At 41.4% G+C, this 13,478-nt stretch overlaps 1 protein-coding gene across 4 annotated transcripts in view; it reads right to left on the bottom strand.

Moving 5' to 3' along the window:
• The window catches only part of LOC141148905 (uncharacterized), a 143,473-nt gene extending 133,509 nt beyond the window's left edge, over positions 1-9,964 (bottom strand). For 2 of the 4 annotated variants that reach the window (XM_073636757.1, XM_073636760.1), the window contains exon 1: positions 9,422-9,539. The gene's annotated coding sequence lies outside the window, so the exon portion shown is untranslated. Of the gene's footprint in view, positions 1-9,421; positions 9,540-9,865 lie in introns of those variants that run through there. The other 2 variants (XM_073636759.1, XM_073636758.1) reach the window with 2 other exon arrangements.
• Positions 9,965-13,478: the final 3,514 nt, after the last annotated feature.

Below are 13,478 nucleotides of genomic sequence, written 5' to 3'. Positions count from 1 at the left end.
CCCCCTCTGTGACAGCCGGCATGTCTCTGACAGTCACTGCTCTCTGCTCCGAGCAGACTGAGAGCTGAGAGATCATGTGATGGCTCAGTTCTCGCTTTAGAGCCAACGTCGGTCAGCTGCGGCATCACACCAGTATAGAGATAAGTGTGTATGTTTGTTTTTTTCTTTGCCCCAAACTTCTCCTTTAATGAATTTAGACTCCACATGCCTTTATTTATATTTTACTGTATGTTCAAAAGTAACAGTAAAGGAGTATAGGAAAAACTATCACAGTAGTGTAGGTGCTTACAATGGCCATCTTTTAATAATATGAGGGATCATGTAGACTAATTTGTTTAACAAATACTGCCTTTTGCATATCACTATTCAGTTGCAGCAAAGGGATGCTTTTGATCTGCTTACTAAATTGTGACTAGAATATGAGAATATTGCAAAATAAGCGTGTATCTGCACATTTGACATGCACTTTAAACACATAAAACACAAGAAAATAATGCTCATCTACATGAGCCCTTAAAGCTTATTCAAAACTGAAAAATAAACATTATATATTGCAGCCTACAAGTACTTAGATGTGGTAGCTGCATTAAAGGCTAAGTTCACCTTTTTTTCTTCTAAATTCCAGCTTCCCTATGTACCAATATAGCATTAATGTACTTATTTAGCAAAAATAAAACAGCTTTCCATTTATTCTCCACACGTTTACCTCACTGTCTTCAAGGCTGTTTAAAAACACTTCTCCATTACTTCTGCCTTACTTTCTGGACAGACAGACTATATGTCATGACACAGGAAGGATTTGACTAGAGGGTAGATAATGCAGGGTATGTGCTAATGGTCAGCTGGTCAACTCCTTCCTGCATCATGACCTAAAGTCTGACCAAGAAGTAAGGCAGAGGTAATGGAGAAGTGTTTTTAAACAGCCACGAAGACAGTGAGATAAGCATGTGTAGAATCAATAGAAAAGCTGTTTTATGTTTGCAAAAGAAGTACATTAACCACTTGCCGACCGCCTCACGACGATGTACGTCGGCAGAATGGCACGGGCAGGCAGAATCACGTACCTGTACGTGATCTGCCTCCCGCGTGCCCGAGGCGGTCGGCATTTGTCCCCCGGCGATCGGAGGTGAGGGGGAGGCCATCCATTCGTGCCCCCCCCTCCCAATCGCTCCCAGCCAATGGGATCATTTCCCTGCCTCTGTATAGTACACAGAGGCAGAGGAAATGATGTCATCTCTCCTTGGCTCGGTATTTTCCATTCCGGGGCCGAGGAGAGAAGACTGTAATGTGAGTGCACAACACACACACAGTAGAACATGCCAGGCACACATTACAGCCCCGATTCCCCCCCCCCCCGATCACCCCCCAATCACCCCTCCCCCCCCTGTCACACTGACACCAAGCAGTTTTTTTTTCTGATTACTGCATTGGTGTCAGTTTGTGACAGTTAGTGTGGTAGGGCAGTTAGTGGTAGACCCCTTTAGGTCTAGGATACCCCCCTAACCCCCCCCTAATAAATTTTTAACCCCTTGATCACCCCCCCGTCGCCAGTGTCGCTAAGCGATCATTTTTATGATCGCTGTATTAGTGTCACTGGTGACGCTAGTTAGTGAGGTAAATATTTAGGTTCGCCGTCAGCATTTTATAGCGTCAGGGACCCCCATATACTACCTAATAAATGTTTTAACCCCTTGATTGCCCCCTAGTTAACCCTTTCACCACTGATCACCGTATAACCGTTACGGGTGACGCTGGTTAGTTCGTTCATTTTTTATAGTGTCAGGGCACCCGCCATTTATTACCGAATAAAGGTTTAGCCCCCTGATCACCCGGAGGTGATATGCGTCGCCCCAGGCAACGTCAGCTTAGCGCCAGTAGCGATAACACCCACGCACGCAGCATACGCCTCCCTTAGTGGTATAGTATCTGATCGGATCAATATCTGATCCAATCAGATCTATACTAGCGTCCCCAGCAGTTTCGGGTTCCCAAAAATGCAGTGTTAGCGGGATCAGCCCAGATACCTGCTAGCACCTGCGTTTTGCCCCTCCGCCCGGCCCTGCCCAGCCCACCCAAGTGCAGTATCGATCGATCACTGTCACTTACAAAACACTAAATGCATAACTGCAGCGTTCGCAGAGTCAGGCCTGATCCCTGCGACCGCTAAAATGTTTTTTTGGTAGCATTTTGGTGAACTGGCAAGCACCAGCCCCAGGCAGCGTCAGATTAGCGCCAGTACCGCTAACACCCACGCACTCACCGTACACCTCCCTTAGTGGTATAGTATCTGAACGGATCAATATCTGATCTGATCAGATCTATACTAGCGTCCCCAGCAGTTTAGGGTTCCCAAAGACGCAGTGTTAGTGGGATCAGCCCAGATACCTGCTAGCACCTGCTTTTTGCCCCTCCGCCCGGCCCAGCCCAGCCCAGCCCACCCAAGTGCAGTATCGATCGATCACTGTCACTTACAAAACACTAAACACATAACTGCAGCGTTCGCAGAGTCAGGCCTGATCCCTGCGATCGCTAACAGTTTTTTTGGTAGCGTTTTGGTGAACTGGCAAGCACCAGCAGCCTAGTACACCCCGGTCGTAGTCAAACCAGCACTGCAGTAACACTTGGTGACGTGGCGAGTCCCATAAGTGCAGTTCAAGCTGGTGAGGTGGCAAGCACAAGTAGTGTCCCGCTGCCACCAAGAAGAAGACAAACACAGGCCCGTCGTGCCCATAATGCCCTTCCTGCAGCATTCGCCAATCCTAATTGGGAACCCACCGCTTCTGCAGCGCCCGTACTTCCCCCATTCACATCCCCAACCAAATGCAGTCGGCTGCATGAGAGGCATTTTCTTTATGTCCTCCCGAGTACCCCTACCCAACGAACCCCCCCAAAAAAGATGTAGTGTCTGCAGCAAGCGCGGATATAGGCGTGACACCCGCTATTATTGTCCCTCCTGTCCTGACAATACTGGTCTTTGCATTGGTGAATGTTTTGAACGCTACTATACACTAGTTGAGTATTAGCGTAGGATACAGCATTGCACAGACTGGGCACAATTTCACAGGGTCTCCCAAGATGCCATCGCATTTTGAGAGACCCGAACCTGGAACCGGTTACAGTTATAAAAGTTAGTTACAAAAAAAAGTGTAAAAAAAAAAAATATATATATAAAATAAAAAATAGTTGTCGTTTTATTGTTCTCTCTCTCTCTATTCTCTCTGTTCTGCTCTTTTTTACTGTATTCTATTCTGCAATGTTTTATTGTTATTATGTTTTATCATGTTTGCTTTTCATGTATGTAATTTTTTATACTTTACCCTTTATTGTGTTTTATTGTTAACCATTTTTTTGTCTTCAGGTATGCAATTCACGACTTTGAGTGGTTATACCAGAATGATGCCTGCAGGTTTAGGTATCATCTTGGTATCATTCTTTTCAGCCAGCGGTCGGCTTTCATGTAAAAGCAATCCTAGTGGCTAATTAGCCTCTAGACTGCTTTTACAAGCAGTGGGAGGGAATGCCCCCCCCCCCCACCGTCTCACGTGTTTTTCTCTGGCTCTCCTGTCTCAACAGGGAACCTGAGAATGCAGCCGGTGATTCAGCCAGCTGACCATAGAGCTGATCAGAGACCAGAGTGGCTCCAAACATCTCTATGGCCTAAGAAACCGGAAGCTACGAGCATTTCATGACTTAGATTTCGACGGATGTAAACAGCGCCATTGGGAAATTGGGAAAGCATTTTATCATACCGATCTTGGTGTGGTCAGATGCTTTGAGGGCAGAGGAGAGATCTAGGGTCTAATAGACCCCAATTTTTTTCAAAAAAGAGTACCTGTCACTACCTATTGCTATCATAGGGGATATTTACATTCCCTGAGATAACAATAAAAATGATGAAAAAAAAAAAATGAAAGGAGCAGTTTAAAAATAAGATAAAAAAGCAAAAAAATAATAAAGAAAAAAAAAAAAAAAAAGCACCCCTGTCCCCCCCTGCTCTCGTGCTAAGGCGAACGCAAGCGTCCGTCTGGCATCAAATGTAAACAGCAATTGCACCATGCATGTGAGGTATCACCGTGAAGGTCAGATCAAGGGCAGTCATTTTAGCAGTAGACCTCCTCTGTAAATCTAAAGTGGTAACCTGTAAAGGCTTTTAAAGGCTTTTAAAAATGTATTTATTTTGTTGCCACTGCACGTTTGTGCGCAATTTTAAAGCATGTCATGTTTGGTATCCATGTACTCGGCCTAAGATCATCTTTTTTATTTCATCAAACATTTGGGCAATATAGTGTGTTTTAGTGCATTAAAATTTAAAAAAAGTGTGTTTTTTCCCCCAAAAATGCGTTTGAAAAATCGCTGGCCAAATACTGTGTGAAAAAAAAAAAATTAAACACCCACCATTTTAATCTGTAGGGCATTTGCTTTAAAAAAATATATAATGTTTGGGGGTTCGAAGTAATTTTCTTGCAAAAAAAAAATAATTTTTTCATGTAAGCAAAAAGTGTCAGAAAGGGCTTTGTCTTCAAGTGGTTAGAAGAGTGGGTGATGTGTGACATAAGCTTCTAAATGTTGTGCGTAAAATGCCAGGACAGTTCAAAGTGACCCCCCCAAATGACCCCATTTTGGAAAGTAGACACCCCAAGCTATTTGCTGAGAGGCATGTCGACTCCATGGAATATTTTATATTGTGGCACAAGTTGCAGGAAAGAGACAAATTTTTTTTTTTTTTTTTTTGCACAAAGTTGTCACTAAATGATATATTGCTCAAACATGCCATGGGAATATGTGAAATTACACCCCAAAATACATTCTGTTGCTTCTCCTGAGTACGGGGATACCATATGTGTGAGACTTTTTGGGAGCCTAGCCGCGTACGGGACCCCGAAAACCAAGCACCGCCTTCAGGCTTTCTAAGGGCGTAAATTTTTGATTTCACTCTTCACTGCCTATCACAGTTTCGGAGGCCATGGAATGCCCAGGTGGCACAAAACCCCCCCAAATGACCCTATTTTGGAAAGTAGACACCCCAAGCTATTTGCTCAGAGGTATAGTGAGTATTTTGCAGACCTCACTTTTTGTCACAAAGTTTTGAAAATTGAAAAAAAAAATTTTTTTCTTGTCTTTCTTCATTTTCAAAAACAAATGAGAGCTGCAAAATACTCACCATGCCTCTCAGCAAATAGCTTGGGGTGTCTACTTTCCAAAATGGGGTAATTTGGGGGGGGGGGGGGGGGTTGTGCCACCTGGGCATTCCATGGCCTCTGAAACTGTGATAGGCAGTGAAGAGTGAAATCAAAAATTTACACCCTTAGAAATCCTGAAGGCGGTGATTGGTTTTCCGGGCCCCGTACGCGGCTAGGCTCCCAAAAAGTCCCACACATGTGGTATCCCCATACTCAGGAGAAGCAGCTAAATGTATTTTGGGGTGAAATTCCACATATGCCCATGGCCTGTGTGAGCAATATATCATTTAGTGACAACTTTTTGTAATTTTTTTTGTCATTATTCAATCACTTGGGACAAAAAAAATTAATATTCAATGGGCTCAACATGCCTCTCAGCAAGTTCCTTGGGGTGTCTACTTTCCAAAATGGGGACATTTGGGGGGGGTTGTACTGCCCTGCCATTTTAGCACCTCAAGAAATGACATAGGCAGTCATAAAATAAAAGCTGTGTAAATGTACCCTAGTTTGTAGACGCTATAACTTTTGCGCAAACCAATGAATATACGCTTATTGACATTTTTTTACCAAAGACATGTGGCCGAATACATTTTGGCCTAAATGTATGACTAAAATTGAGTTTATTGGATTTTTTTTATAACAAAAAGTAGAAAATATCATTTTTTTTCAAAATTTTCGGTCTTTTTCCGTTTATAGCGCAAAAAATAAAAACCGCAGAGGTGATCAAATACCATCAAAAGAGAGCTCTATTTGTGGGAAGAAAAGGATGCAAATTTCGTTTGGGTACAGCATTGCATGGCCGCGCAATTAGCAGTTAAAGCGACGCAGTGCCAAATTGTAAAAAGTGCTCTGGTCAGGAAGGGGGTAAATCCTTCCGGGGCTGAAGTGGTTAATGCTATATTGGTACAAAAGTGAACTTAGCCTTTAAGTTTCTTTTAATAGGCTAATACAATTTTCAGCAAGTACAGAAAATACCAGTTGATCTTGACAGAAATGCATTGTCCTGGTCACTTCCGGTGAGTTGAACTGAAAGTACAAACATACAAATGTATTTTTGTTCTGTAAACTACTAATCCCATCACGTCCAAGTAATGAGGATGAACCAAGCACAAAACCTTATGGTTATTTTGTAAAATACTAGTTCCATCAATCCATTATTCTTAGATGTGTACTGAGGTGCGCCTGCTGCACAAATCATCTCACTCAAAGGACTTTTTTAAACATTTAATGGTAAAATCATTATATACAGCCAATATGGTTTGAGGGGGTTAGCCTTTTTCTCCTGAAACGCATTGGCTGCATTTGATGCTTTTAACCATTAAATATTTCAAAAAGTTCTTCAAGTGGGATGAACTTTTGTATCAGGCGCTCTCTAGTACTGTCTGTTGGGTACTTATTTTGTTGCTATCAGAGATGTAGCAGTCTAGAATTAGAACAGGGTTCACCCATACTATATTTCACCCATGGATCTGCTTCTTTGAAGGAAAAATTCATTTAAGCTAGATCCATCAGAACCAGCTATCACTTGTATTGATCTAGCACTACCACACACATCAGGCATCAGTACATTCTGGAATGGACGAAAGGAAAGGCAGACGTGTTTGAAATACAACTTGCATGATAACCATGCCTGCCCCATTGGTGAAATGAGTGTGTTATTTGCAGGATCACCGGGTAACAATAAAGGACACAAATCCAGAAAAAACACTAATGTAGCATACCTCCTAACATTTTGAGATGGCAATGAGGGACACCTACTAGCAAAGTATGTAGGCATAGGGCACGCCCCCTGCCACACCCCCTTAAAGGAGAATTAACCCCCAAAAAAAGGTTATTTGAATCTACAAGGGCTTTTTTTTTTACCACTACTATTCCTTTATATTGGCTTTTAAAATTTACAAATGCAGCAATTTAGAATTTGGATGAAAGGTTTAGCACTGGGAAACACTTCTTTAAGGATAAATAGTGCATTTTATATACAACTATATAGATCAGACCAAAATGAGGGACAAATGAGGAGGAAAGAGGGACAGAGGGACATTGCTCGAAATCAGGGACAGTCCCTCGAAATCAGGGACAGTTGGGAGCTATGATGTAGCCACCTAATCTAAGCTGTATTTTGTTGTTTTTGTGTTTAGATGCACTTTAACCACTTGTTTATTTGTATTGTTTGTTTCAGCAGGTGGAGCACTGTCATGTAAAAGCAAATCCCAGCAGCTAAATACCCGCTGGATTGCTCTTAAAAACAGCAGGAGGGGATCCCCCCTCCTGCTACCTTCCAGGGCTCTCCCGTCCCACTTGGAACGTAGAGCTTATCAGGGACTGGAATCTCTATTGTCTAATAAACCAAAAGTGACAAGTATTTAATCACTTCCGGTTTTGTCGGTTGTAAACAAACCAATGCTGGTTTTAAATAATCATCGGATCATACTGATCTTGGTATGATCCAAGGCTTTTAAAGGCAGAGGAGAGATCTGGGGTCTAATAGACCCCAGATGCCTCAGTAAAGAGGACCTGTCACTGCCTATTGCTATCACAAGAGATGTTTACATTCCTTGTGATAATAATAAAAGTGATAAAAAAAATGTAAAGGTACAATGTAACAATAAAATAAAAATAAATCATTAATAATAATAAAAAAACAAATAAATTGCCCTGTCCCCTCTTGGTTGCACGCAAAAGCGAATGCACGCGTCGGTCCCACGTTGGTACATAAACAGCAATCGTACCACACATGTGAGGTATCACCACAGATGGCAGATCAAAAGCAATAATTTTAGCACCAGACCTCATGTGTAAAAAATTTAAAGCGTGACATGTTTGGTATCTATTTACTCTTTACTATATTGTGTTTTTTGTGCTTAAGATCCATTAAAGTATAAATTAAAAAAAAAAAACTGTGTTTGAAAAACTGCTGTGCAGATACTATGTGACATAAAAATTGCAACACCTATCATTTTATTCCCTAGAGTCTCTGCTTTAAAAATATATATATATATATATATTGTGTGGGGTTTTAATTAAATACAGATTTTTACATGTACGAGAGAAGTGTCAGAAAAAGACCTGGTCTTCAAGTGGTTAAAGCAGACCCCCCCCCTTTCCAACTACATTATTACAATCTTCCTACTAAAATTAATAAAGTTAGTAGTACTTACCCACCTCCTTCTTGCTCCATTTCCCCAGTCCTAGCAGTTTATTTCCCAGCCAGAATCCCATGCCACCATAAAAAAAAAGTCATCAGTATACACATGCACCACACACTCATTTTTAAAAAAAGCCTTTTCTCCCAAAATCTCAGGGATAGGGGTGGAGGATATTTTTTTTTATTTTTTACTAACAGATACATTTATTGAAGCATAGTGTATGTGCGAGATGGTGCACATAACGTCATGTGGTTCATCTTGTGCATATATTCTCATCTGTTAAAAAAAAAAGAAAAGCCTTTTTTATTGCTGCTAAACACTTAAGATGTTGCAGATGAGGATCAAGATCTCATTTGGAGGCACTGGTGGTATAGCTTCCCAGGGGGATCTGTGAGCCCCTGGCTACATCACCAGTGCCCATGAACCATGAAAAAGAAAGGAAATTGGAGCACACAAAATTATATATATAACTCTCTCTCTCTCTCTCTCTCTCTCTCTCTCTCTCTCTCTCTCTCTTTATATATATATATATATATATATATATATATATATATATATATATATATATATAGATCTAGATATATATATAATAACAGCAAAATTATTTTGTTAAACATAGGACAGTTAGATGATTTTACAGTAGCATGCAGAGCTGCATCCCAATGTAAAATTTAGTGAAAGGGGGGAAAGATCAGCTTTTAATATCCTTTAAGAAAAAAAAAAAAACTACTGATGCAACCATTCAAACACCCTTATGTATGTTGTAGTGTCTCTCAGCCTTTGTTACTGTCACTTTTGTCGAGCAGCGTGGTCTGCATGTAAATGTGGGTAAAAATATAAATATATACATTTATTTTTCCATATACAATCATTACATGTACTATATCTTAAAGATATTTTTCACTATAGTGGAATTGGGGGACATATTTGAGTCTCCTGATTCTAACTGTTACCTACCCGTTACTGATGAATAATCTTGCAATCTATGGCTAGCTAGCAAAGCAGAAAAATATAGTCTTAAGGCTTTTTAAGTCACAATTTTTTTGACTACCCAATTTTTTTCCTAAATATCTCCAGTAAACTGATAAAACTTACGTTATGGTCTACGCTTGTGTGCTTGGCACTAGCTTGTTCTTGTCCTGTTTCATATCTCTGTTTCATGTGCTACTGCTTTTTCCTTTAATGTCACCGAAGAATTTCCTCTTCTTTCACCAGTAGCTTTGTCCTGCCCATTTTCTTTCGTGTTGAGTTGGGTATGAGTAAACATTTGCAAGATACAAATACAGTGATACAACAACTTACCATTTTTCTTAAATCCTCACTCACACTGCCACTGTGAAACCTTTATTTGTATATGTTTAGAGGACATTTCTTAATGCATATAAATGCAGGTAATGATTTCTTAATGGTGCAGACATATTTAGCTGTGTTTAGAGATAATAGCATTCAATGCATCCAGAATCCAAATACAAAGTTTAAATGTGACCAGACTAATATAAATACCACTAAAGGCACAGAAGCGTTGCTTACTAGCAATACCTTGCCGCTCATTCCTCCTCTACAGCCTGCAGTAGATTAGAATACGTTGCGCTCGCTATCTAAGGAAGCGATGATGCCACTCACCTTCTCATGTGACATTGCTCTGATATTGTCTGCTAGACCCATGTATTGTTAGAGGGGAAGTGGTCACTTGTTCCTCTATACCTAGAATCATTAGATATTGTGCCAGTATTGAGATGGCTGCAGAAGAGGAAGTAGCAATGGGGCAATGCTGCATGGGCAAAGTAACAGTGGGGTTGACTTACTAAAGGCAAATAGTCTGTGCACTGCAAGTACGCCCGCAAGTGCACTTCAAGTGAAGTTGCTCTACAGTAGATCTGAGGGGAAAATGCAAGGAAAAAAAAAAAACAGCGTTTTGGCTTGCACATGATTGGATGATGGAAATCTGCAGAGCTTTCCCTCTTTTCAGAATTTCCCCTTAAATCTAGCGTAAGTGCACTTGCAGTGCACAGTAAATTTGCCTTTAGTAAATCAACCTTATTTTCTCTTTAAGCAATATCGCCCAACATATCCAGGAAACATATATGGAAACTGGGTTAAAAGCAATTAAAGCCCACCTATGGACTAAATTAAACCATCTCTGATGCCTTCCGGAGGTTACTTTCATAGGGGACAGCTGCATTACTTTCATTTTCCTGTTGCAGTTATCTATTAAGTGTACATTTCCAAAAGTACTTTTTTTCTCATTCCTCTAATACAGTAAATACTGAACTAAGACGGGGGGAGCATTGAAGTGCCTGACATGGACCTGACTGCTATATGAGTTGCTCGTCGCAATGGAGAATGGATCCAAAATGGAAAGTGCTATCATAATTACCTTGTGCTCCAATGTTGGTGCCAGGAAAATGGAACATTCTATAATAATTAACAATCCATGGCAGCATACTGCCACATGTACTACATGTATGCTGCAATGTTGGCACCAAGAAAACAATGTATAAAAACCTCTGTTCATCTGATCCATCCAATCACAATGTGTGGGTTGTATTCAGGGCCATCCTTATAAAGAGGCAACCTGAGAATTTTGTCTCAGGTGGCACCCCAATTTATGGCTATAGGGTAGAGTTCCATTTCCGGAGCGGTAATTACCAATTTACTAATATATCACATGCACAAAAGCTCACAAAATATGAGGTATTGAACATATGGATGTTTTGATGTATCCTTTTAGAGCCAACCCCCCCCCCCCCGTAGAAGACTATGCCCAAATAAGTTGAAACGCGTTGGATTGTTCGTGTGGATATCATTTTTATAATGTACTGTCAATTGATAGTTGTACTGTGTAATAATTGACAGCTGTAATGGAACATGATTGTATACAACTGTAGCCAGAATTCATATTTTAAATCCTATTTCCATTCTTGTACTAATTTTGTCCAATAAAAATTTTACAATATTATAAACTATATAAACTTTCTTGATTAGATTACCTAGCTGCTAAAAAAACCCTTGGAGGAATCCTTCCATTTTTTTGGGGGGTGTGCATCCCTTTAGGCTCTCGGATATGCGTTTTCCTATTCTACATGGGGATGATGGGGGCGGCAGACAGAGCGTCATGTTGGTTGTGCTTTATGTGCATTATCAATTCGGGGATATCACAGCCACCGCCTTCATTGATGTAGGCAGTCTCAGCATTGCACAACTGTCACAGTCAGACTAACAGGCAGTGTCCATGTTCTGTCCCTGGCTCTTCTGGGTGTACTCCTTCCACCCTACTGGGGAGGGGGGGTGGTGCTGGAATCCAGAAGCTCAGCTGGATGCATTCACATGCACAGAAAATACAAGAAAGTGCGACCCACCTTTATCCAGATACAGCTTATTAATTAATAATCACTAAAGCACTAGCCAACTGTGCATGACTCAAAGCAACATCCGCCTTACTGTTGCCCTTGGTAACCACTAACTCCATTCATCTCTGAAACACTAACCTACTATCCATAACACAAAGCAATAACTGCCTTGCTGTTGCCCTGACTGATGCCATTCATCTTTCAAACCTCAATCTACAGCACATGACTGTAAGTGACATCTGCCCTTTTAAGACTTATTGTAACTGCTATATACATAGAACCCCAAAAGAAATAGCTGGGGCACAGTGCTGTACAATTAATAATCAGTGGCGGCTGGTGCTCAACAGTTTGGGGGGGGGCGCAAACAAACTGAAAAATACTGAACCCCCATCAATTGCAGCCTCACTGTGCCCATCAAATGCAGCCACTGTGCCTATCAAATGCAGCCATTGTGCCCATCAAATGCAGCCACTGTGCCCCATCATATGCAGCCACTTGTGCCCATAATACGCAGCCACTTGTGCCCATCATATGCAGCCACTTGTGCCCCATCATATGCATTCACTTGTGCCCATCAAATGCAGCCATTTGTGCTATCATATGCAGTCACTTGTGCCAATCAAATGCAGCCACTTGTGCCCGTCATATGCAGCCATTTGTGTTCGTCAAATACAGCCAATTGTGCCTGTAAATTGCAGCCCCTTGTGCCCTGTATATGCAGCCACTTGTGCCGAATAAATGCAGCCACTTGTACCAATCAAATGCAGCCATTTGTGCCCATCAAATGCAGCCACTTGTGCCCATCAAATGCAGCCACTTGTGCCCGTCAAATGCAGCCACTTGTACCCATCATATGCAGCCACTTGTGCCCAGTATATACAGCCACTTGTGCCAATCAAATGCAGCCACTTGTGCCGAACAAATGCAGCCACTTGTGCCCATCATATGCAGCCATTTGTGCCCGTCAATTGCAGCCATTTGTGCCCGTCAATTGCAGCCACTTGTGCCCGTCAAATGCAGCCACTTGTGTTCAGTATAATCAGCCACTTGTGCCAATCAAATGCAGCCACTTGTGCCGATCATATGCAGCCACTTGTGCCCAGTATATGCAGCCATTTGTGCCAGTCAAATACAGCCACTTGTGCCCATCATATGCAGCCATTTGTGCCCATCAAATGCAGCCACTTGTGCCCGTCAAATGCAGCCACTTGTGCCCGTCAAATGCAGCCACTTGTGCCCATCAAATTCAGCCAGGCTCCGCTGTCACTTCACTAAAATTGCGCTGGCATCTTTCTTGTGTGTTTCATGTGCACAGGGCACACAACTGAAAAGTGCAACGTGTAGGAATGCGCAAAAAAGGGCACGTACTTAATGTGCCCCGGGATTGTGCAGAATTCTAAAGAGTGCCTTGACCGAAAACAGGTTGAAAAACACTGCCCTAGAGTTACAGTTTTATACGGTTTAGATTTACAGTATGTAAATTACCAGCAGTATATACATGCCTGTAATAATAATGCCTGTCGGAGCCGGTGTCTTTTTGACAGCAATATTGGTTGCATTACTTTACATTTAAGTTCAGTATTATATAGTAATTTCAAGTCTTCTAAAAACTAGTATAAACTAGTATAAATGCAAGTTATTTTTACTGCATACATTTATTTAAATGACTTGACAGAGCATTTAAAACAGTGCATTGTGGCATAAATGTTTTGACTAGCAAAGGCAATTGCGCTATGATGTGCAATGTCATGTGAATAAAACCTTGTGCTGCTACCCCCCAGAGGAGCCGCTAGTATATTTCC

This window comes from Aquarana catesbeiana, linkage group LG06, assembly GCF_042186555.1.
Source record: "Aquarana catesbeiana isolate 2022-GZ linkage group LG06, ASM4218655v1, whole genome shotgun sequence".
Classification (NCBI taxonomy): domain Eukaryota; kingdom Metazoa; phylum Chordata; class Amphibia; order Anura; family Ranidae; genus Aquarana; species Aquarana catesbeiana.
The sequence above is the reverse complement of the archived record's forward strand: the minus strand, read 5'-3'. Positions and strand labels throughout refer to the sequence as shown.